This window comes from Canis lupus, chromosome 8 (assembly GCF_011100685.1).
Source record: "Canis lupus familiaris isolate Mischka breed German Shepherd chromosome 8, alternate assembly UU_Cfam_GSD_1.0, whole genome shotgun sequence".
NCBI classification, from domain to species: domain Eukaryota; kingdom Metazoa; phylum Chordata; class Mammalia; order Carnivora; family Canidae; genus Canis; species Canis lupus.
The window spans coordinates 65,003,732-65,029,098 of NC_049229.1; the positions used below are offsets into that span (position 1 = coordinate 65,003,732).

The window sequence follows — 25,367 nt, forward strand, 5'->3', positions numbered from 1 at the left end:
CTATGCTCCTCTGTTTTGTTTCTTAAATTCCACCTATGAGTGAGATCATATGATGGTTGTCTTTCTCTGATTAACTTAATACGCTTAGCATAATACCCTCTAGTTTCCTCCATGTCGTTGCAGATGGCAAGATTTCATGTTTTGATGACTAATATTCCACTGTGTGTGTATATATATATATATATATATATATATATATATATATATACCACATCTTCTTTATCCATTTATCTGTTGACGGGCACCTGGACTCTTCCCATAGTTTGGCTCTTGTGGACATTGCTATAATAAATATTGGGGTGCAGGTGCTCCTTCAAATTGCATTTGTATCTTTGGGGTATGTAATGCAATTGCTAGGTCTAGGGTGGCTCTATTTTTAACTTTTTGAGGAAACCCCATACTGTTTTCCAGAGTGACTGCACCAGCTTGCATCCCCACCAACAGTGTAAGAGGAGGGTTCCCGTTTCTCGGCATCCTCTCCAATGTCAGTCCTTTCCTGACTTGTCAATTTTAGGCATTCTGAGGCGGGGTGTGAGGCAGTATCTCAGTGCAGTTTTGTAGCTCACTGACAAGCACTCCAGGTGAGTGAAGATGTTAAATAACTTAAGGAGCATCCTACACACTGCAGACAATTCAAAGAGCCCATATGCAAACCCCAGTCTGGAAGGCCCCAAATGCAGACCCGGAAAGGTACCGCAAAGCAGGTTACAGGGTCTCCAAGGCGGACAAGGGCACACGGGAGGTGGGGTGGGGAAGCATCACCAAGGGCCCGGGAGGGGAGGTGGTGGTGGCGGTTTGATCGCCATGCAGATGCCCAACCTCCTGTTCTCGGAAGGTAGGAGGAGCTCAGGGCAGGGAGCTGAGCGACCTGTGCTTCCATGATAAAGGGACAGTCATCCGAGGAGCAAATGTCCAGGAAGGAGGGAGGGAGACCAAGGAAGAAGGAGGCTCCTCCTTCACTCGCGTCCTCAGCTCCCCATGCACGCCACGTGGGTGGGAGCGTGTCACACACACCCACGCGCCCACAGCCACGCTCGCCGCTCTCCCGCCCCGGCCGGGCCCATCTCCGCGCGCCTCGGGGCGCTGGGCCTCAGCCGGCCACGCCGCCACCTGCTGCTGCTGCGTCCCCAGGGAAGGCGAAGGAGCATCTCCGCGCCTCCCGGGTGCGCGCCTGCCCCCTCCGCCCTGCGGCCCGGCTGAGGCCGCGTCTTCCCGGGGGCCCCCTCCCCAGCGCCGGTGGGGAGGCGGAGGGAGGAGCTCCGGCCGCAGCCGCCCGCCCTCCTCTCCCCCTCCCCTCCCCTCCCCTCCCCTCCCCTCCCCTCGGCTGCCGCAGCCCGGCTCGTCGCGCGCGTCAGCGTGGGCTCCCCGGAGCGAGTCGCTAGGTAACGGGGCTGGCTCCGCAGACCCGCGGCCGGGGAAGCCCGCGCGCCGTCAGCAGCCGCGCCGCGGGGCGCGGGAGGGGCGCACGGACCGCCTCCCCGCGGGGCTGCAGACCCCGACCCGCGCGCCGGCCCTCCAGGGGCGCCCCCCCCAGCCGCGCGGGGCGCCGCCGCCCAGGTGTCCCTCCCAGGCGGGGACCCCGCCGCCGCCGGCGCCCCGCTCCTCCCCAGCCGGGGCGCACCGGGTGGGCGCCCCCCCGCCGCGGTCCCCGGGCGCCGTGGCCGCCGGTAAGCCGGGCTGGGGGCCGCGGCGGGGAGGGAGGGGGGCGCGCGCGGAGCCGGGCACCTGCAGGCCATGTGCTAAAGTTTCTGGGGCTCGGCGCCCCGCCGGCGCGCAGCGGGGCGGTGGGTGGGGCGCGCGGTCCTGCGGGGCGCCCGCCGCCCCCGGCCCCCGGGTGCAGCCCTGCGCGCTCTCACGCTCTCTTTCTCTCTTCCCCTCGGCGCTGCCCCCCCAGGTCCTCGCGCCGAGCCCCTGCGCGGGGCATGAGGAGCCCCGGGGCGCCGCCCGGAGACGGAGAGGACCCGGCTGCGCGCACACCTCGCCAGCGGCGGACGGGGACATGAGCGGCGCGCGCGGGCTCCGGGGCCCGGCGGCCAGCCCCAGCCCGCGGCGGCCAGCGGGTCGGCGCTGCCCGGGAGAATGAGGCAGGAGCCCGCGGCAGCCTCCTCCTCCTCCTCCTCCTCCTCCTCCTCCTCCTCCTGCTGCTGCTCTTCGCCTTCCTCCGGCTCCGGCGCCCCGGGCCCCGGCCGGGCTGTGGCTCTGCTGCGTGCCCCGCGCGCCCCCCGCCCGCCTCCGGATGCGCTGCTCGGTAAGCCAGGCCCTCCGCCTCGGGAACAAAGCCCCTCAGCCCGCCCGGAGGCCTCCCCTGAGCCCCCTGTCCGGCCCCCACCGAGAGCCTGGGAGCCTGCGGGGCTTCCCCTTGAACCCCCTCCATTTCTTCTATCCCCAAAACCCTGCCTGGGAGGCTGAACCTCCAGGGCGCCCTCGGACCCCGGGCTCTCCTGTGCCATCGGGGAGGCCGATGCGGGCTTGACACGCAGGCAGGAGACCTGTTTGGTCCAGAGAAGGATATATGCATCTTGGTTCAGACTCCTCTGGGGGGCGGGGTGGGGTGGGGGGGACACCTCATTTGTGGGGGAGACGACTCGTGTATAGTGACTACGTAATGGGTGTCCGAGTTGTGCTGGGTAGCGTGCCTCCGAAACACCCAGGGAAGTCGGCTCCCCTTGTTCCGTGGCTCAGATTTGGAAACTGAGGCCCGGAGAGGTTGAATGACTCAATCAAGGTCACAAGGCCAGGATGCGAGAGGCCAGGATTGAAAATGAGGGAACTCTTTCTGCCAGCCTGACCCCTTTGTAGCAAGCACACTTGTCCCAGTTCTACTAACTGCCTCCTTCTGGAGTCGTTGCATGTGTGTGGAAGCACTTGTGCCCGTCAGTATCTGCTTGGGGGGAAATAAACTGCCCATAGCATATATTTTTTTTGTCCATTGCTCGGTGGCGTGGCTAACCCTTCGTGTGAACTATAAGCATAAGATTACTTATCTTAGTTAAGGGGGGGTGGATAACATGTTCCCTGGGTGCTCTCTTTCCTGTGATCCTGTTTCTCTCCGGCCTCTTCAAGGAGGCCAAGGGCAGGCTTTGGTTCCTCTCCCGAGCCCCTTCTAGGCTGTGCCTGCCGGCACATGCTCAGCCTCAGAAGCATGTCCTAAACCTTTCTGTGGGGTGAGGGCTAATCAAGGCTGCCTGCCCCTGATTGTGTAAGTCTTAGAGATGGTTACTTAACAAGCACTGGGGCTAATCCCAGATGGCCACCGTTCCAGAGCCGACCCCAGCCGAAATTCTCTCTCGGCTCACACTTGCCAACCCTCTGTGGCAGCAGAACTTCACACTGGCCAGCCCAGAAGAAACGGGGAGGGGACTTGATGTAGACATGGGGCTTTCTGCCTGTACCCAGTTCTCCAGCTTGGAGCTTTTCAGATTGCTTAAGTGCCTTTGGGCCGACACTGAAGGGGGAAAACCACCCAGAATTGTTTGGTCCAGGTCCGAACGACTTGTTTAATTGATCACATGTCCAAGTGTTAGGCTTGGTGGTGGTGGTCTCCACGACAGGTACAGTGTTGGTATCAGTGCAGGGAAAGCCTGTAGCAGACCGGGGGCTCAGTTTCCCCATTCTCCAGAGTCGGACTGGATGACCTCTCAGTTCTTTTCCAACTAAACAGTCCTGCAAGCCGAGAGTGGGTTACTGGCCTGAACTGAGATGTGTGAGCTCATGAGACATATACATTTGGATGCATAGCTCTGCACTGAATAAGCTGTTGATTTCCAAGAAGAGGACATGGTCAAAGGGGGGAGCTGCAAGATTCAGGTTCCACTCGGAGGGAAGGAAGGCTGAGCGGTGCTCTGGTGGATTATTAGTCTAAAGCATGGTGGCTATAAAATGTCCCAAGGTGCCAGATTAGGGTTATGGGATAGGTTAGGCTTTTCATTGGGAGTAATGACATTGGCCTCTAGGAACTGATAAAATACAATAAAATCAATTAGAAGTCCAGCTGGCTAGAAAGTGGCAAGCTGGTGAGCCTGCCTGTCCCTTCCAGCAAGAATCCATCTTAGTTAAATAGGTAAGGCCTTCTCAGCCTAAACAATTAGCCACGTAAATGAATTGATTTTTAGAATCCCCCCACTCCATTGATTGCTGGTTATATTAGTGACAGGTGCAGCCCACCTCAGCAGGGACACAGTGGGACTGTGACAGAAAAGGTGGCCATAAGGATGTTTAGACTCTGCCTTGCTCTGTGCCTGTTGCAGCTACATCCATCAACTTGACCTATGGGCCCTTGATAGGGTTGTCATAGGTCTTTTAAAGATGTGGATTAATGAGCCTTTTAAAGTGTTACTGAATCCCAAGTGAAATGGGCATGTCTCACCTTTTTCTCAGAAACTAAGCTCCCAGTGGGTTTTGTGACTGCTTCAGATTCACAAAACCAGAGCAAAGCTTTTATTTTGACAAGCTCATAGGGTCTGCAAACAGCAAGTAATGCATCTCATATTGGGCTTAATCTCCCAGCATGGTGGGTGTTGTGTGTTTCAGCTCAGAGTAGCTAGCTGGGCAGGTTTGTATAAACACGAATGCAGAGAAACAATCTTTGTTGAGTTACTTTTAGAAATGATTGTGTCATTATGAAAGAACAATTTTTATGTCGTAATTCACACTACTGACACCCAAAGCCAGGTTACACAGTAAAACGTTACTCCTGTTCCTGATAATTTTATTTTTAATTCATCACTTCTTTCCCATTTTTTTCCCATTTTTTTTTCCCCAGCATGAAAATGTACCATCAAGAATAAATTCTCCCTTTTCAATTTTGGGTTTGCCTTAAACCCATCTCTTTTTTGGAAGATCTTTAAGGCTGAGCTCGTGCACAGCATACATACAGAGGCTTCATGTGCAAATATATTTTGGGTGCCTCAGTTTCTTTTGGGATGACAGGATGGGTTTGTATCACAAAGGCATAACAATGAGGCATTCTCTTGTTGGCATCCCATCCCTGAATCGGGAGTCTAGGCCATGACGTCTTGCTCAGAGCTGACATACCCAGCATCCTGAGAACCCAGAGGGTGCTGGGGGTTTGTGCAACGTTAAGGATGTATGAAGGTACCTATGGGACGTGCAGGTGAAAGGAACATCGCCAGAGGCCGGGGAACGTGGGATTTGTTCCTGGCTCTGTGACTTTGAACAAATGTTTCAGGTTCTCAGGACATCGTTTTACATACCTGCAGTGAGCGTGTACGTTTGCATGTGTCCATGTGCAAGTGTCTGTGTGTGTGTGTGTGTGCACGTTAGTAAAAGGTGATCTCTCCAACTCTGAGCTTGAACAATCCTCGGATTGGGATGCAGCTGGTTATTAATAGCTCCAGAATGCTCCGTACTTTAAGGTTATGTAACGATTCCAATTAGACTTCCATACACACAGTAAGGAGAACTAGTCATGATAAAACATGCTCTTTATTACCCTAAGTGGGGACTCTACCTTGAATGTGTGATGATGGGGCTTTCATCCTCAAGGCAATTATGCCAGTGTCCCCAGCACCGTGGAGTCTGACACCCATCCGAGAGGGCTCAAGTGAGCTGTGACCCTCTCTAGGGTCCATGTGGCCGGAGCCGCAGGAGCCTGTATGTAATTTGGGTCATTGGGGTAGGAGGAACATGACGTTCTGTGTGTGTAACTTGAGGTCCTGGAGACTCTGAGACTCTGCCTCCATCTCAGGCTGTTCCTGGAAGGTAAGGAGGGGAAGTATGTAATTACTGTTTGCAGTTGTTTTGAAAATGGAAAGTACTTTAATTAGAGCCTTGAAGTCAGCCGAAGCTGAAAGATGGTGAGAAGTTCATAGATTTGGCAGGGGTGTTTTTGCCGGGTTCTCTGTGCGGGCTTCCTGGTAACACTTGAAGTAGTCTGGTGTCTGAGGTCGGGCTCCTTAGCAGAGCCGCAGTCACCAGCAGGTACAGAGGGTAGGGAAGGAGATGACGGGGAAGGGAACCAGCAGTCCTCAAACACCCCATCTTCTCTGCAGAGGAGACGTCACCAACCTCCCGTTCTAGATGAGGAGCCCGGGGCTCGAGAGATGGTCCCCTGGAGTGTGTCGCTCAGACCCTGCACAGTTAGTGAATTCCAGAACCACACAGGATTTCAAATTAAGCCACCCGCACCACCCCTTGTTTGCCACCATCACTGCAATGTGCCTGGCAACCACATTGTGTCCTTTCATCCCAAATTTCTAAACAACACCATGGCACTGAGAAAGCATGCAAGAATTTGACGCGGGTGACCTCTGGGGGTGATTTGACTATTCAGAGAATTTTGAATTTGCTGGGATTTTTGTTTGGATTTTTGCTGGGATTTTAACTCCGTGCCAGATGTGTTAGATTGCGGAGGTGTTTAGAGATAAGCCAAGTGTTACCCAAAAAAGGGTTAGCGTTGGTAGTTCTTTGGGGGAAGCTAAAATAACTCCCCTAGGTCTTGTGTCACCCTGGGGTTCTGTGGGAAGTGATCACACGCTGGCACGTAGGACATTTCGGAAGGCGTTGCTAGCCTGCACCTCTTAAAAGGGCCCCAGAATCAAAGTTATGTAAGAGAAGCTTTTCAAAGGAGTGTGACTGCTCCTCCAAGATGCCACACAGGTTAATCCTCCCTAAACAATGAGCCAGAAGGAAATAGGAGGAACATATACCAGAATTTCAAGGTTCGGCTGCAGCTTTTAAGAATTTCCAGGACTTGGAGGAAATGCAGGTTTTGAAGAACTTTTCAAGCCAGCAAATAGAGATGCCTTTGTCACAGGCTTTTCCAGCGGCCAGAAGTCCACACAGGTTTGTAGGGCTGCTGCTGGCCTTTGCCGATCGGCCTGCAGATCTGGATGAGTGGCATCTATACCCAAACAGGAGGCACCAGACACAGGATTTCCAGGTCGTAAGGGAGTCACCGAAGTCACCTGTCCCTACATTCTAGTAACGATACTCAGGCTGGTTCTCTTTGTCCTCAGCTTAAAATCCTGCCAGCCCTGACGCAGGCCTTGCCCACGTCATGTGAGTGACGTCTTGACAAACAAGACCCTCCCTCTGTCTCTCCTGGATTACGGAACTGCTTATCTGCCAAGAGCTTCCAAGTTTCCTGATAGTTGATTAACGAGATAAAGCAGACAGAATGTGTTGGAAGACTCCATTGTGATTCATCTGTCGTCTGTAAGATACCAAAGCATCTTTGTGGCCAGCACAATTTTTTGATTCGATGAATTAGAAATAACATTGCATGGCCCCCAGGAGACCCATAGAGTCTGTACCTTTTGCCCCCAAACCTTGAGAGAACAGATGCCCAGGATTTTCAGCTCCGGGCCAGACTTCTAGTACATATATATGGCCGCTAAGTGGCAAAAAATGCCAAAGTAGCCATACAGAGGCATCAGGGTAGGGCGAGAGAGAGGCCACCAAAGTCTGTGAGTCGCGATCTGTGGTTACAATGAACAGTATTTAGGACGTGGTCATAGGAATGATTTAACGTCCATTTGCAGCTCCAAGAATCCAAGAATAAAATCACTAAAGAGTTTTAGATTTTTCTATGCCGTCTGTGCTGGTGGCTTATGATGAGCGCCAGTGACCAGGGCACTTTCCGTGGGGTTAAAGCCTACACTTTCACAGGCCCCTCCTGGTAGGCGCAGAGCAGCGTGGCTCAGAATTTGCGAGGCTACCTGCTACTGCGATCGAGCATTATTGAAGCCTGAACCGTGGGGTCCGTGGTGGTGTTTGGGGGTGGTCAGTGCTTTCCCACTTGGTTCAGGCTCTTGATAATCTGTGATGAGTTAAGTATGTGCCTCCCTTAGCATCCTGAAGCAGAAAAGCAAACAGGGCACATCCAGGGCCTTGGTCACCCCAATTTCTCAGCCTGTGTCTGCTAATGTGGTCTGAGATCCTGGCCAACACCCTGGCTTCATTCTGCCACAGGTCGACTCTTCTAGCTCATTATGGCCTCGATGTGACACCCCCCCCCCACCCCCGAAGGAGGCTCGATTTCCTTTTAATTCAGAAAGTAGATGATAACAGCCATCGGCATCTTCTTAACGATCAATATTGACAAGTCTTATATTTCTAAGTAAAATGAATGGGGCTTCAGAGCACAGTGCCCAAGCTGAAGATGATTTATGAGTGTGCACAGCTCCGTTCACTTGCTGAGAGGGCGTTATCGAGTACTTCTAAAAATGTAAGCCTGGCTTTGAGATGTGAAGCCTAAGGGTAGGCATGGAAGTCTGCGCCCCGTATTCTCCACCCAGAAAGCTGGAGTGGCACCGTCCCCTCAGCTTCTAAAACAGAATGCTGAGGCCGTCCTCAGCCAGTTTTACTGACAGTGTTGACATTGCCTCGGTCCTGAAATTCCCTGGAGATGCCTGTGCTGCTTCTGCATCAGGGCTGCGTGTCCACGGGCCTGCCCCAGGACATCCCTGTGGACTCAGAAAGCTGCTCTGTCCATCTGCCCAGGCCTGGCACCGTCTCCTCTGGTCCAGTGTGCCTGCCTCTGCTTCTGCCTCAGCCCTGGGACCAGCCCCGACATTCTGCCGCCTGACAGGTGTTGTCAACAGTTGATCACAAGTGTACTAAGTGCCAGCTCTAGGCCCTGCGGGGATGGGGGCTGCCGTGGGAGACAAGACAGCCGCAGTGTGTCCGTATGTCCGTACACGGCTCCTATTCTCTGAGGCCTGGGATGCCACCGCCTGCCCTTCAGAAGTTTGCTCAAAATCTGGAATTCCTGGCTAGTGGGCTGGTGGGAAGAGCCTGGGGGGTAGTCAGGCGCCTATGGGTCAGGCCTGCCTTCTCTCTGTCCCACCTGGGTTCCTAACGACAAGCCTCTGCCGCACTCTGTTCGTGCCCTGGCTTCCCGGGCTGTCAGGTGCAAGGACTGGGCCTTGCAGGGTTTTTCCCAAGTGTGGTTTGCAGGACCAGTTCCATGAACACACCCAGGAGCTTAACTAAAGCACAGACGCCTGAGCCCTGTTGCAGACCCGTTAAATCAGACCCAGAGTCTGTATTTTTAACACCTTCCATGTAATTCTTATCTCAGGCACAATGAAATTCCAGATCCGCTGGTTCTCACGGCTGGTTGATCACTAATGGCCCCTCCTGCTGTAAAATCTTCAGAATGTGACACTCCTCCCGTGCTGGCCACTCTCATCAGGTCCACCCAGAACACCCTCCCCTCTCTAGCCACTCTTCCTGCTTCCCTCCTGCCCTCTATAGTTTGTTTTCCAGTGGGTCCCCAGCTCACAACCCTCCTCTGTTCAGAGCTCCCCAATGTTGCTGTCTCCCCGAGAGTGGTGGCTGAGGACTTTGGGAAGGCCCCATGCACTGCCCGAGGTGGTCTTGAGTCTGCCTGTTTCTCCCACCTCCAGCCCCTTGCTTCTGCCCTTCTAGCCACACTGGCTTCTGTGCCGTCCCTGAAACCACACAGCTGGCAGGCACTCACTCTGCGAGAGCCCGTGAGAACTGGGAACTGATGAGGCTGGGTGCTCAGAGGGCAGGGAACACCCCTGAGGAGCAACTACTTTCTGACCCACCATTACTGTGAAAACCCATGCAGATGGATACGCTTAAGTGCACTGGGGCAGATCTCAAGTTTCCAGGCCTTCTACCAGAGTACAAGTTGTTTTAGGAGCAGCCCTTTAACTGGGCTCCATATTTTGGGGGTACCTCTTTACTGGATGGGATTATCAAAATGGATATAGAAATCTCTTTCAGAAGAAGTTTCTAGAAATAGGCTGGATCTCTCCCTACCTTGGGCTGGACAGTTCCTTTAGCTGCCATTAATCTTAGTAGTCCTTCCATCCTGCCCCCCTTAACTCTGCAAATGCTCAGGGAGCACCACCTCTGTTCAGGCACTGTTCTAGGCTCCATGATGCTCCAGAGAAATGGCAGCTCTAGAGGAGCAGAATGCTTGGTTTTCTACTCTGACTCCTGCTTTGGCTTTCCTACAGATGGGAGCAGTGAGGCCTAGACATTATTCCTTGGGCCCTTATCTTCTCCCACTAGGGAGGAGGAGCTCCGGGCTATTCATCAGGAGTGGCTGTCCTGGGTTAAGCACAGCAAACCGCACTCAGAAATATTGATCGCATGGTGAGTGGGAGTGAGAGATGGACCATTTTGGAAGATTTGCCTCCAAGGCAAGCTGAGGGAATAACTGGGTAGAGATATAAAAGATATAAGGAGTCTTGTAGATGGGATATGTGGTCACTACAGGGCACTGGTTTGGGTCCCCTTGAAACCAGCCCACCCAGGAGTATAGCAACACAGAAAAGGCTGTGAAAACTTCAGATCCTTCTTTCTGGGCCCTGCCCGGTGCAGATGCTTCTCCTTGAATCTTACAGAAGGAGACACTTTCACTCTGAGCTTTGGTACTTTTTCAAATTCCTGCTGTGTTAGCATTGACCAAGCCTCCACTGAGAGTCCATCAGGCAGGGTAGTGTCGGGGATGACGGTGGACAAAGTGTTCCTTGTCTTTAACTGACTCTCGAGATAGCCGGGAGATGTGTTATGTAACTACCTGTAGCTCATTACAGTGGTTGGTATGAGCTAACAGGCAGAGGTGGGAAAGGTGTGTTTGGATGCGGGACGTTGGGGCCATCTGACAATCAGCCTTGAGAGACGAGTAGCAACTTGTCCAGCGGAGATGAGGGGGAAGGGCATTCCAGAAGGGAAGGTATGAGCACATGTGCAGAGGCTGGGCTGCCAGGGATGGATGAGCAAGGAGGTGGCGTGGGGCTATAGTGTCAGGCTATGGCAGCAAGTGCATCAGACTTGGCCTGTTGGGAGTGGGTCTTGAATGCTAGGAGGAGGAGTGTTCCATGTCCTCTAAGTGATGAGGAGCCATGGGAGGTGTTTGAGTGAGGATGTGGGTTTTGAAAAGCTAGCTGGTGATCCTGTTTCATGCTCCCTCTGTAACTTCTGTATTATAGTGAACGTGTATGAAATGTTCAGGGAGACACACTGTGTGGATGTAAGCATGATTGTCGGTGGGGGGGGGGTGGGGGGAGGACCTCCAGGCCATTTAATTGTGCTCCACTTGTCTCTAGTTATTGAGCGATCCTCTGGGCTTTGCTGCCCAGACCCCAGCTCCACCGGCCCTGCTGGGGTTGGGAGGCAAGGTGAGGGAGCCGCTGGCTCAGGCACTTGCTGCCCAGCCGTGGTGGACTCTGGCCAACAGGAAATGGAGTGGGCAGTGTCCCAGCCTGATGCACCGAGCTGTGGGTCTCCCTGCGCCTCTGTGAACACATTCAGGCTGCTCCTGGCCTCCAAACAATGCTCCCAGGCCTACATCCACGGCTGAGAGATTCCAGGGAATGCATTTGCCGGCCAGCGTCCCTGAGCTTCCCCCTGCAGTGGGCTGAATGGGTGGGAAACAGAGTCAGTGTCAGGAGCCAAAGTGTGTGCCACTCAGCGCCCGTTTGCTTTGAGATCATCATGCTCAGCAGGGTGTTGACTTCTGCACACCTGGCGGGGCAGATGACACACAAAGAAGGTTCCAGGGGTCACTGGTGTTTATCTCACCTCGGTCCTCCACCTCCACCTTCTCATTGTTAAGGGGGGAGGAGAGAGAGAAGAAAAAGAAGCATGTTCCACAGGCCAGTGGGTAAATTCTTAGCCGATTCTGGGGAGTTGGCCCTGGCAAAGAGCCTTTCCTTGGGACAGGCCGACTGCCAAATCATGCCAAGGGCAAAGCATTCTGGGGCAGTGTGAAGAGCTGCCGTGGGCCTGAGAGTGCACTGCCCCAGAATGTGGGCCCAGGAAGGGAAGGCAGCTCCACCCTGTCATTGGCCCCATTTATAGGTCAGCAGACGAGGCCCAGAGAGGTGAGGCTGCTGGCCCAAGGTTGCACAGTGGGCTTGTAGCCGAGCAGGGCACCAAATCATTCCGGAGTCAGTCATGATCTTTGAGGCTGGCCAATGCCCAGCGTTGGCAGGTGTCCACGTGGCAGCGGACAGTTTGTACTCACACTGCCTTGCCACCAACCAGGCAGGGAGGACGTGGCTTTCTCCTTGTTCCTCTGCCTTTCCTCTTGGAAGCCAGGGCCAGAGCCAGGGTCCTGGATGACCTGTGTTGGAGGGGACTGGGCATGACACCTACATCTCTGGTCCCTTCTTCACGCCTTTGGATTCTGAAGCCTGTGTGGATATTTAATGCAAGAAAAGAGCAATAAGGGAGGAAATTAGGACGGTTCTCAGGGTCTGGGCAGGGAAAGAAATGAGGCTGAGGTCTCTGGAGCTCTGGGTATCATGAAAAGCCCTGTCAAATGTCCCAGGAAAGCCTGTGACACTGGCTCTCAAAGCTCCTTGGACGTTGCCAGATGTGGCACAAACTGCCCTGTGGCATCACCATCCGTGCCTCTTGTCTCCTTACAATCGTGTGTCCCCTGGATCCCCAGCATCAGGGACAGAGCTGGCCCAGTCCTGGCTGCTCCAGGCACCTTAGTGGCTAGTGAGGGGTGCTGTGTGGGGAGGGGCTTGTTCGACCCTGACCCAGCCGAGCATCGGGAGCACCCTGGCTCTCCTGTGCCTGGGGTTGGAATCTTCTGGCCTTATCAGGCTGGTTCTCCCGGTGGTGATGGCAGTCCTGCAGGCTGCCTCCAACACAGTAAAACTTTCAAGGCTTTATTAGGTAGATCTGTAAGCGTAGTTCCCTTTCATAAACTGTCACAGCCCAGCCTGCCGAATGTGGAGGCATAGTTTGCAAACCTCCCCAGGTTTATCACCCCCAGACTTAGTAAACACGTGCATTAGGTGAATAATCTCTGGAGCTCCACACGGTGCTGCAACTTGGGACAAAGGTAACCTGCCCGCTGGCACGTGTTGTAGGTGTCACCACTTTAATGACTTTTGATAAAAGGGGGGAGCAGAGCCATACATGGTGGCAGGTGTGTGGCCGCCTCGCGGGTAGGCAGGGGCTGCCACTGCTGAGGACACTCTGAGTACCTGACCTCAGTGTCTCCTGTTTTTCTGGTCAAGGACCTGGCGCCTCCCAGGCTGGAGTGACTGTTCTTCAGTGACATTGTGATTACGGTCACAGCCACTTCCAGGAGCATGCACTTTTTATTTGAAGCTGTTCTCAGGGTCAGACCGTGGAGCATCTAAGTCACCGTGTGATTCTTGGGCGGTTTGCAATTGTCCATTTCCGCTGGTCTTTCTGAGCCCCGTTCTCTCCTAACGGACGATGGCCATGATGATGAGTGAGTGATAGTCGGAGCTTTAATGTACCAGTGCTTCCTCTGGGTGGAGACTCTGTGCGAAATGAGGGCTTTCCCGGGACAGCTTCATGTGATCTGAGCAACAGCTGGATAAAGCAGGTGCTTTTATTGTTTCCATTTTACAGACAAGCAAACTGAGGTTTAGGGAGTATTTTTTGCTGCCTATAAAATATTCCAGAGAGTGGCCTCAAACACTAGTCATTCATCATTTATTATGCTTGTTACTAGGCTTATTATTAAGTCCAGGGGCTGCCTGGGCTTGGGTAGGGAGTTCTTGTGGAAGTCGTCACGTGACATTGCATTCAGACTGTGCCTGGGGTTGGAATCTTCTGGAAGGCTTCCTCGCTCACATATCTGCCTCACCCCCATCCCAGACTGGGGGCATGGGGAGGCTCCTCCAACCCTGTGTGGCCTCTCTGTGGGGTTTTTCCAGCACAGCTGGCCAGGCCAGCCTGACTTCCAGTACACCTGCTCCAGGAAAGAGCGAGCTGGGCGTCTGTCTGTACCTCCTTCTCCAGCCCTGCCTCAGGAACCACACACCATCCCTTCTGGCATATGCTGCTCCTTAGAAGCAAGTTCTGGAGGCCCTCACTTTGGGGGGATGGGTAGTTGGACTCCTTCTTTTGATGGGGGAGGGCCGGGGTATTTGCAGCACATGCTCAGCCCGCACAGAGCGCGTTGGTGGCTTGCACAGCATAGGCGACAGCTGTAGAGTGGGCTGTGGCTCTGGCGGTCGGTGCACATCCTGTCACCTTCAGACATTTATAAACAGCTTGAGCACCTTGCTCCCCCCCCACACACACACCTTTCCTGTTCACCTGCCAGGCATCCCCCCCGAAGAAGCGAGTAAAGCCGTGTAAGAGCACAGGCTCTGCTCCTTTGGCTCAAAGAGGCACTGGTGGTACAGACCCCTTGTAGCCAGCTCCCCACCTCCCCCCTTCTCTCCCCCCCTTTTCTCCCCTCCCCTCCCCTCCCCTCCGCTTCCTTTTCCTTCACCAGGGCCATGACCTCACTTTCTGGGGCCTTAGGCACTCTCGTCTCCATGGGCCCCTTCTTCCTTAAGAAAGTATTAAAAATCATGTGACGATTAAGCTGATATAAAGATGAATATTTTAATGGTATATGTTAAAGTATTTCCTTATAACTAAAATTACTTTTCTTTTTCTGATTTTAAAAGAAATGGAAGCATCTTCTTCATGGGCCCTGGGTGCTGTGCTTATGACCCCTCGCGGATATGGCGGGGCTGCTCCCACCTCCTCTCCCTACCCCCTCTCTCTCCCCTGCCCCCACCCCCCTCGCCCTCCTTCCTCCTCCTGCCCTGTGTCCTCCCCTCCTCTCCTTGCCTGCCCTCCCCACCTTGCACTACAATCTTTATTTTGGTCCCCATGTCACAGGCCACCCCCCTCTCCTGGACTGTGAACCCCAGACTCTTTTCTGTGTCCCTTGGGCTGATCTCCAGACTGGGCACAGGGTGTCCCCACTGCCCCTGGGCCTCTTCTTGCCTGGCCCTGCCCTGGGGGTGGGGGGGTGGACCCTCTTTATGGGAAGGGACTTCAGCAGAGGCCTCCCTGCTGTAAGCCCATGAGCGGTCACCACTGTCTGGTTTCTGGCTTGTCTCTGAAAGCTGAGCCTGGGGAGCTCCTCACTCTTTTCCCTGCAAGCTCAAGAGAGAAGGCTTCCCCCCTGGGGCTGCTGCCGGCACGTGGAGGGGGGGCAAGAATCAGAACGCCGCTGTCCAGCTTGCACATCATCCTCTCATCCATCTAGAAGCTTCGTTGAGCACCTATGCTAGCAAGACTTACCAGGTCTCTGTCCTCGTGGAACTAGAGGTGTACGAAGACAGAACAATCAACACATGAATTTTATAAGCAATGGGAGATTTTTGAGCAGTGAAGTCTGGCTTGGCCAAGGAGAGATGGTCACAGGAGCATCTGCAGCAGCTGCCAGGACACCTTCCTTCTCATCCACCTGCAGGGTCCCATCTCACCACCTGGCCCTGGCCACGCTACCTTCACCCTCAATGCTGGCCATCTCTTCCTGCACTTCTGAGCATATAGCCAACTAACGCTCACCCCAAAACAGCAGCCTCAGCCCTACTGCGGACTGACCTCCCAACACACGTCCTCTGCTGGGGGCCTAGGTTCCCAGGAGGGATGCTGAGCGGAGTGGGGCTAGAGTGGGGGGCCCCTCCAGTCTAAACAGCTGTGGCCGGGTGGGTGGGGTCATGTGGTGGGTGAGCTGCCTGTCCTCAGAGGCCGTGGGGGGTTGCTCAGGGATGGGGTCCTGGGGTGTAGAGAAAGAAGCAGAGCCTTCACTGCACCGCGCCTCCAAACTGGCTCACCTTAGGGTTACAGTGGCCAGCCTTTTGACGTGCAGAGGTGAGGAAATTTATTTAATCTAAGAATTGCATGAAATTGTGAAACTTTAATTTGTCCTGTGTTACCCCCATGGTACGGTAAATAATAAGAAAAATGAGGGGTTGGGGAGGGAGGTGCCCAGCAGGCTCCAGCCATAGAGCATGTGACTCTTGATTTTGAGCTTGTGCGTTGGAGGCTTGCGTTGGGTGTGGAGACTACTTAAAAATAAAATCCTGTAAGAGCAAAAAAGGAAGACCTTAACGTCAGAATTTTCAAAATAAGCTTTTCAGAAAGGCTTTTACTTATTTGAGAAGATTTTATTTATATATTTGAGAGAGAGAGAGAGAGACCAAGCAAGGGGAAGAGACAGAGGGAGAACCAGACTCCCCACTGAGCAGAGAGCCCGACGTGGGTCTCCATTCCTTGACCCTGAGATCATGACTTGAGCCTAAGTCAGCCTCTTACCTGCCTGAGCCGCCCAGGCATCACCACCCCCCCAAATTAGTTGTTTTTAATTAATTCATTTAATTAAGTTTAATTAATTAAACAATCAATGTGTGTTGTTCGTAGCTTTTTCATTTTGCCAAATGCAATTAAGACTTTGGTGGTAGACCTGATTCAGTCTAGGGATGCACACTGGGGGCCCATGGGCATTAAGGAGTCCGCAGAGGTGACCTAGTGGCAGCACCATGCACATTGAGCAGCAGGAAGGGCTGACACGTGCCAGCAGCGGGCTCCCAGCCTGGCGTGTGCCATGCAGTCCTGAGCCTCCTACGGGCCACTCTTCCTGCTTATACCTTTGCAAGCTGGAGATGATGTGGCTCAGGGAGGCCACCTGCCTTGTCCAAGCGCATAGCCAGCGAGAGCAGGAATGAGATGTGATTCCAGGTTGTTGACTGCTCTAAAGTGTCTTCTCAGATGAAGGAAGTGAGTGGGGTCCCATCATCTACAGTAGAGGCAAGCTGTAATGTGGGGGTGCTCACAGCAAAAGTTACCAGTTGTTTGGAGTCTATGAGGAGCAGGGGGTCCCAGGAAATTTCCCCGAAGAGGTGTGGGCTTGGGCAGGCCTGGAATAGGACAGAGACATCCAGGCCAGGGCTGGACATAGAAGCATGGATGCAGGTCTGAATGAGTGTGGAGAGCCCAGGCCAAACTTTCCTATTGGGGCCAAGCAAAGTTGGGGTAGATGGAAGCGTCATGATCCCATCGGGATTTAGAAAGACAGCCCTATTGCAATATGGAGGTTGAACCAACATTTGCAGATGAGAAATCTGTGCTGGCAAACACTTAAAAGAGCAAAAGTTTGGCATATGCAGATATTGTCAGATTGATTGATTTCTGAAAACACATTCCCATTTGGAAGTGACACCAAGGTCTCACTTTCTCTGGCTCTCTGTTGAGCTTGGGTGGAGCCCGGCTGTGGCCACCTTCCCAGCCTCTAAAGACGCGGCAGGGGTGGCCATGACAATGCCCCAGACTTTGGAATGTAGATTCCTTTTTCAGAGAAAATACTGGCCTTTAATTTTTTTTAAGATTTTATTTATTTATTAGAGTGAGGATGAAAGAACAGGCAGAGGGAAAGGTTGATGCAGACTCCCTGATGAGCAGGGAGCCTGACACGGGCTTGATCCTAGGACCCCGAGACCATGACCTGAGTCAAAAGCAGACACTTGGCCGACTGAGCCACCCAGCTGCCCCAAACGCTGGCTTTTATAGTTAACTTCCACCCTCTTCCATGGGGTCCATGGGGTCCCCTAACTCAAATAACCAGCTTTATGTATGAAGCCCTATCATGGGCACAATCGAGTTTGTGATGCTGGGCAGTGTGGGGCAGGGCTTGATGGGCTGAAATGACAGATGAGAAAAAAAGCTCAGGCCACCTTTGGGGGGAGCCCAGGGTCACACAGGTGGAGCAGGAAAGCGGACCAGCAGACCAGCATCTCTCTGCTGCCAAGTGTTAATCCCCCAAGACTTCATACCCTATTATCATGCAGGACATGTGTGTGTGGGAGGATTTTTCCAATCTTGGCTCCCTGTTGTCATGTGTCCTTGCTGAGTGCTTACTTCCGTAGGCTGCATAACCGTGCTGCAAGCTGGGTGGCTTAAAACAACTGAAAAGTCTTCTCCTGCTGTTCGTGAGGCCAGAAATCTGAAATCAAGGTGCTGGCAGGGCCGTGCCCTTCCTGAAGGTTCTAGGGTGCTCCCGGTCCATGCCGCTTCCTGGTTTGGGGATGCCACCAGCAATTCCTTGGTGCCCCTGGCCTGTGGCTGTGTCTCTGCAATGTACACGTTCCATTCTCCCCCCGTGTCTGTGTACAAACCTCCCTCTCCTTTCTCTTGTAAAAGACCCCACTCGTTGGATTTAGGGCGCATCCTAATCCAGTACGATCTCATTTTCACTTGATTACATCTGCAAAGGCTGGATCTCCATATAAGGTCACAGGTAGCAGCAGTTAGGACTTGAACTCATCTCTTGAGGAGACACAGTTGAGCCCCCGACACTGAGAGGCTTCCAGGGGCAGGTCCCTGGTGGACCACATTCTCCACCGGAAGGTTCCATGAGTATTCGGTGCTGCCGGCCCATAGGGATCTCGCCTGTCTCCTGCTCAGGTTAGCTTGGCACATGCTCCCAGTGGGCTCTTGTGTCCTCTGGCTCCTCTGCCAGGATGGGCGTGAAGTCAGCTGCTGCAGGAGCTCAGGGGGACAGGTTGTGCTGCTTTGGCGTCTGTTTGGGATGCTGCCAATGCCTGGATGCAGCGAGTAGGTGATGGCTCGGGCACATGGTGTGTTCCAAGGAGCAAGGCCACCCCCGGCTGGTGTGGCATCCTTCGTCCAGGCTCCTGACAGCACCTGGCACACCGGCCCATCAGGTACCGTTCCGACCTCCGGGCGCCCAGGGACAGCTGTGTCTGGGAAGGTGGCTCCCAGCTTAGACATTTGAGCCAGTCTGGTTCTCCCCCACTCCCCCAAGAGCACAGACCTCTCTAGGGCAAGGACGTCTGGCCATCTCTGCCTTCGCTCTAGCCCAGTTCGGCACGCGTGTGAGCTACCCCGTGTTTTCAGAATCAGGCTCCATGTGGCTGTACTTGGAGACTGAGATTCCCCTGGGCGAGCCTCAGTGCACATGGCAGGGCTGCTGTGTGACTCGATGAGACCGTGTATATCCATTAAAACCATGCACTTGAGAGATGCCAGCTCTGGTTACAATGGTATGATGGTCGAAGGAAGAAGCGTCAGGGCATGATGGAGGAAAAGAGCAGAGCCAAAGACTGTATCTGGCGGCTTGGCTGCAGGGATGGGCCATAGGGTGGCCCGGGGGCGTCAGCTCACATAGCAGCGGGCGCTGGGTTTGGACAGGGAAGGTGGTCCCCCGTGGAAACCTGTTGGCCATTGCAAGGGAGTGCATGACCTGCCAAGTCTGCAGTGGGAAAAATGTTCTCACCGCAGGAGCCCAGAGAGCCAGACAGGGCCCGCTCGAGAGTCGTGTTAGGATGCCTTCTGCCAAGGGCTGGAGGAGACCAAGGCCAGTGCAGGGGGTGGAGGCTGCGTGGGAGCTTGGGCAGGGACAGTCTGTCCTGTGGGCAGCACCAAAGCCGCCCTGGGAAGTTTGGATTTGGGGGCATGGGGATTTGGGGTCACAGGAGACAGGAGTCTAGAGCACCCTGGATGGGCATAGGGTCAGCAGACCTGAAGATTCCATCTGCCTGCCCCCCCCTACTTTTTATTTTATTTTATTTTTTAATTTTTTTTAAAGATTTATTTATTTATTCGTGAGAGACACACAGAGGCAGAGACACAGGCAGAGGAGAAGCAGGCTCCCTGTGGGGAGCCCGATGCAGGACTCGATCCCAGGACCCTGGGATCATACCCTCAGCTGAAGGCAGACGCTCAACCACTAAGCCACCCAGGCTCCCCTCTCTAGTCCTTTAAGGAGATTTTTGCTGCCAAGAAGAATTGGAAGTTCCTTAGGGCCTTCAGGGAGGGGGCCATCCCCCAGGAACTCCCTATAGCTCTCAGGGTGCAGGTCTTCTCTCATCCCACATGGGGCCTTCATTTCTCAAGCTCTGAGGGCAGAAATTGGTTTGGAAAGGCCACGATACTCACCACACATATGCCACCCCCACCCCCCCCGGCTGCCAGCAGAGTGTCTGGTGCATAGTAGGTGTGTAGTTAAGATTAGAAGACCCTCTTCTTGCCTGAGGCATCATGCTCAAGTGCTGGGATTCTGGGAGCATCTGAAAAATGCAAATTCTCCTCAACACCACACTGCACATTATGGTTCAGCTGGTGTCAGCTGGGACCTGGGCACCAGTACTTCTAAAAGCTCCACAATGACACCACACCCAGGGTAAGGACTGCTACCAGGGCTGGCCTTGTCGGCTTCACCACTGGGTGCATGTCCCGCCTTGCTGGGCCTGGCTCATTATCCAAAAAAAAAATGGCTCAAGGAGCAGTCTTGTGGGCCTGATGCCATGTGGTGGGTCGAGCACAGTGCCTGGCACACAGATGCCCTGTGTGCCAGGCTCATTTTGACCTATGTTGAGGGTGTTTGAGGGCAGTGGGTCTCCTTTTGGTAAAACCAGTGCCATCTTTGTCATTGTGTCCTCTGCTTGGGAATAAGGTTCCTGTTAAGAAGCCCCATCTGAACAAGGGGTCGGGGCCCCTAAGTGAATGAGACGCATTAGACCAAGTCCTGCCCTGCTGGGCCCAGGGCAGCAGAAGGGCAGCACCCCAGCACCATGAGGCATGGGTGCGAGGCAGAGAGGACAGGGCCTGTGGGCCACTGGCAGCAGTCGTGCTCATCGAAACATTCTTTTTTTTTTTGGCGTAAACGGTTCCCAGTCGACCGAGAGAGGAGATTTGGAATCAAGCCAGTGACCTTCTGCAGGTGCTGAGCTGTGGATCTCTAGACTATTCGTTTTTTACATTAAAGAAAAAAAAAATCCCTAAGGCCGTGCCTGAAAGAACAAGCCTCTCACAACTGACCTGCTTCTCTTTGCACCATTGCAGAGCTTCGAGACATCCTCAGAGACGAGCTTCCAGCCCCCTCAGCGAGCCTCAGCTGGCATTGGCATTGCGGCCAGGTATAGATGTAGTTAGGGCATAGGGCGGCCAGAGGACCCAGACTCCGAGGTATCCTTTCCTTCAGAAGGGGTGCTCTCGGAGTGGGGTGCAGGTGGCATCCCCATTAGGTGGGCTGTTCAACCATGCACAGCTCTGCCGAGGGCCTCCTCTCTGCTGGCACTGGTTGGAGCTGAGGCCCAGAGATGGATCAGTCAGGCTGTCCCGCTCTTGGGAGTCAGGTCAGACAGCAGCGTCTCTAAAGATTTGTGGCAAATGCTGGCAACCAGGTAAGTGCAAGGAGCGCAGAAAGCAGGCGATGGTCAGACAAGGCCTCCTGGGGAGGGGACCTTGGAGCTGGGTCTTGAGGCGTAGCAATCAGCCACTTGAAAGAGTGTGGTCCAGGCATGAAGAACAGCTGTGTCTTTTTTTTTTTTTAAGATTTTATTTATTCATGAGAGACACAGAGAGACAGAGGCAGAGACACAGGCAGAGGGAGAAGCAGGCTCCATGCAGGGACTCCAGTGCGGGACTCGATCCTAGGACTCCAGGATCACACCCTGGGCTGAAGGCATGCGCTCAACCGCTTGAGCCACCCAGGGATCCCCACAGCTGTGTCTTTTTAAAAAATTTTATTTAAATTTAGTTAATTAGCATATAATGTTTTACTGGTTTCAGAGGTAGAAGCCAGTGATTTATCCGTAGTATATAACAACACCCAGTGCTCATCATCTCACGTTTCCTCCTTAATGCCCATGACCCAGTTACCCCATCCCTCCACCCCCTCCCCTCCAGCGACCCTCTGTTTCCTATGATTTTGTTTCCTATGATTAAGGGTCTCTTTATCTCCTTCTGGTTCATCTCCTTGTCTGAGTTCATCTTGTTTTATATTCCCCTCCTTTCCCCTATGATCCTCTTTTGTCTCTAAATTTCACGCAGGAGTGAAATATAATTGTCTTTTCTCTGCTTGACTTAATTCCCTTAGCATCATATCCTCTAGTTCCATCCATGTCATTGCAAATGGCAAAATTTCTATTGTTGTTGTTGTTGTTGTTGTTGTTGTTTTTTTTTGATGGCTGAGTAGTAGTCCCTTGTATATATACATGCCACACCTTTATCCACAAAAGCCCTGTGTCTTAACTGGGAAGGGCATGCCAGGGAAGACACGCTGAGATTTAGCACCGGCCTGCAGGAGGCGGGACACTAAGCCTGGGGCTAGAGAGACAGAGTCACTTGCAGCTTTGCTTTGGTGGGAGGAGTACTGGGACCGCCAGTCTCGCTCCATGTCCAGAGAGTTTAGTTCCAGCAAAGTGCACACGTGTGCCCATGTGTGTGCATGCGTACATGTAGGGATTAGGGTGGGGAGCTGTCGTAGGATGACGCCAGCCAGGATCCAGGCAGTTGGATGGTCAAGTCACCAAGACAGTGTGCTTCATGGGGTGGTTCGACATGTATCACAATACTAGGTCCCAAGTCTCAGGTCCCGGCCCCAGGGTCATGGTTCCCTAAACCTCACATTTCTTCAAAGTGAGGGCATTGGTAAATTTCTGCATTTACCAATGATTGAGAATCCTTACGAGGGACTGTCAGGGCTTTGTACACCTAGCAGGTACCTGTTCCCAGATAGGTGCTTCGTAAAGTATTTGCTAAGTAAATTAATGAATCCTTGAGAAGGCCAGAGCTCCGTGAGGTTAAGAAATGTTCCTAAGGTCACACAGCCAGTAAGTGGCAGAGACGGTATTCAGCTGTCATTTCTCTGGCTCCACACCCATGCGGATCCTGCTGCACACCCAGCTGCTTCCCTTGCCAACCTGAACAGTGCTGTGGCCAGCAGTGGGAGAAAGGGCGCTCCGAGAGGCTGGTGTCCTGGAGAGAGGGCACTGGATGAGCCAGGCACAGTGTCAGGGCCTCTGTCAGGGCCTCTTCATGGGGAAACTAAGCCCAGAAATAGACATCAGGCTGCTCCAGCTAATTGGGAAAGCATCAGGCCTTACTCTGGGCCTGCCCCAGATAGGATCTTAGGCAGCAGGATTCATTGTAGCCCCACCTTCTGGCACAAGGTGCCCCCTACCCTCTTTGGCTCAGAATAAAGTTGGGACTTTAGGGAATGGTCTGGGGTGGGCCAGAGTCAAGCCAGGAGCTTCATCACATCTTCTGGCCTCCATTCTGAGCCTCCATTGTTTCTCTTTCCATGGAAGCAGAGAGAAAGCCTCTGCATGCATCGTTTGCTTTCCTGGGCATTATAATGTGGGCGGTGGAGTAGCAGTTTGAACTTGCTTGCAAGTCGTTTTTAAAAGGTACCCGGGCTCCCCAAAAGGTAGAGACTTGTTTTCTATTTGTAAATAATAATAATGATAATATTCTGTTGTGTGGATATAATGCAGCAGTAGAGGGATCTACAGTTTGCAAAGATTGGGAGCATGCGAAGAGCAGAGTGTCCTCCCAGGCTCTCCGTGGGAAGCCTTCCTCACTGAAGTCCCCCCCGCCAAAGACACACACCTGCTCATTTTTTGGGCCACTTGTTAACCCAGTGCAAATTGCCTTGCTCAGTTTAGCTGTCCCTAAAATAGTTGTCATACTTTACGTCCAGATTCGGGTTCACTTTTGCATAGGTTTCTTCAAAGTGCTCTGTGTGGCAGATCTTTTTACTGAACACTTAAAGTTCTTTTTTAGTCAGTATTTGCATATTGTGAGGCAGGGGTAGGCACAATAAAATATCTGCTGTATTTCGAGTCCTGCGGATATTACTCTTCTAAATTCATGTAATCCACAATGTGTTCCTTTTTCAGTTTTCGCATGAGCCACGACTCCCACCCAGGTAGTGAATTTGTCACCTTCAGGTAGCTGTGGCTGATCTAAAGTGAAAAAGGAAGACATGACTCCTCCTCTGCCTGTTTTTATTTTTATTAAAGTACTTTTAGCAGTTACTTTTTTCTTAAAGATTTTTGTATTTATTATTTTAGAGAGTGCGCACACACCTGGTGGGAAGAAGCAGAGGGAGAGGGAGAGTCTCAAGCAGACTCCCCACGGAGCACAGAGCCAGATGTTGGGCTCAATTCCACAACCCTGAGATCATGACCTGAGCAGAAATCAAGTCAGATGCTTAACTGACTGAGTTACCCTGGTGTCTCTACTTTTTAATCTTTAAATAAATGTTCTTCTCCATCACCTTTTCATGGTGCTTCTGTCTCCTCATTTTCTAGGAAGAGGTGATTAGTGCCCATTTTTCCTGCCTTTCCTCTTGCCTTTGGTATCACACACCTTCAGCATTAGAGTTGATGTTACATTGGAGCTGCTTATATTTACATCTTGTCATGTACTTTCTACCATATGCTTTGTCCAGAGCTTGATTCTAGGAATCAAAACTGGTAGGTGACATTGATCTAATTACTGCTGTATCAGAAGTGTCTAATGCTGCATGAAACAGTATGCTGGGGATTACACTTCCTTCTCTAGGCATCAGCTTCTCAGCTCCTGAATTGCTCAAGGCAGAATGTCCCGGAACAGAGTCAAATGCATTCTATTTGCTTGCATGCCATCTATTGCTTAAAATCATGCCATTGATTAATTTTGTTTCTGTTTGGATCATGAGTTGATTAAGAGGGATTGTGTGTGTGTGTGTGTGTGTGTGTGTTTCCTGGAATTTTTAATTGCCTTTGTTTTTTTCTTCTTGCTTTATCTATCTTTACCATATTCTCCTTTTTTTTTATACTACCTGTTCTCTTGAGCTCCTCCTTGGGGTGTGCGTGTGTGTGTGTGTGTGTGTGTGTGTGTGGTTTTGGTTTTGATTTGTTGTCCTCTCAAGACTGTCGTTGTTCCTGTACCAAGTTGTACACCTCTTCTACACACCTATTCTGCAGAGGCCATCCTGGGCTCATCCTTTATTGTTTCCCTGGGTTGGAGCTTCGTAAGAAAAGATACATGGATAATAAGCTGTCAGAAAATGTGTGTGTGTATTCTTATCCTTACAGTGAAGGTAGATTTCCAGGTTCAAAATCTAATCTACTTTTCCTTCAAAATTTTGAAGACTTTGGAACTTTCTGTGTTGCTGAGTAGTCCGATTCTAGGTCCATTGTAGATGTTCTGTTTCCTGTTTTCCTTTTCTGGCAGATTTTAGGAATTCTTCTTCATCTTTGGCCGCCTTCTATTACATGAAGATACCCTTTAGGGGAGTCTTCATCCACTCTTCTGGATACTTAGTGTAATTAATCTGAAGATGAGTCCTCATGAAAATCTGCATTTTTTCCTATTGTGCATTTCTGAACCTCTTATTTGTTGGGTCTTCTGCCTTCCAGAGTGGGCCTATTTACTTCTGCATTTTTCTCCTATCTTCTCATTTCACCGCTGTTTTGCTGTTTATTCTAGATTTTGTCGACTGTCTTCCAGTCCACCTTTTTTGTTTACCTTCAAAAAACATTTTGGCACTAGTATTTTTAATATTTTATTTATTCATTCATGAGAGAGACAGAGAGAGACAGACACATAGGCAGAGGGAGAAGCAGGCTCCCTTTGGGGAGCCTGATGTGGGTCTCGATCCCAGGAGTCACACCCTGCGCCGAAGGCAGACGCTTAACCACCAAGCCACCCAGGCGCCTCGGCACTAGTATTTTTCATTTCTAAGAGGTTTTTCTTATTCTCTGGTTGCTCCTTTTCCTAGAATCTCATTTGGTTTTATAGCTGTTAACGTACCAAGTAGTGAAATAGTGGTGTTTTTGTTTGCTTGCTTTTCAGCC

At 52.4% G+C, this 25,367-nt stretch overlaps 1 non-coding gene across 1 annotated transcript in view; it reads left to right on the forward strand.

Annotated features, from left to right (window-relative positions):
* Window positions 1–1,027: 1,027 nt before the first annotated feature.
* Window positions 1,028–25,367, forward strand: part of LOC111097153 — a 46,161-nt gene continuing 21,821 nt past the window's right edge. The window contains exons 1-2 of the transcript XR_005363743.1: window positions 1,028–1,163; window positions 1,895–2,248. This is a non-coding gene — a transcript (transforming growth factor-beta receptor type 3-like protein). The remainder of the gene's footprint in view (window positions 1,164–1,894; window positions 2,249–25,367) is intronic.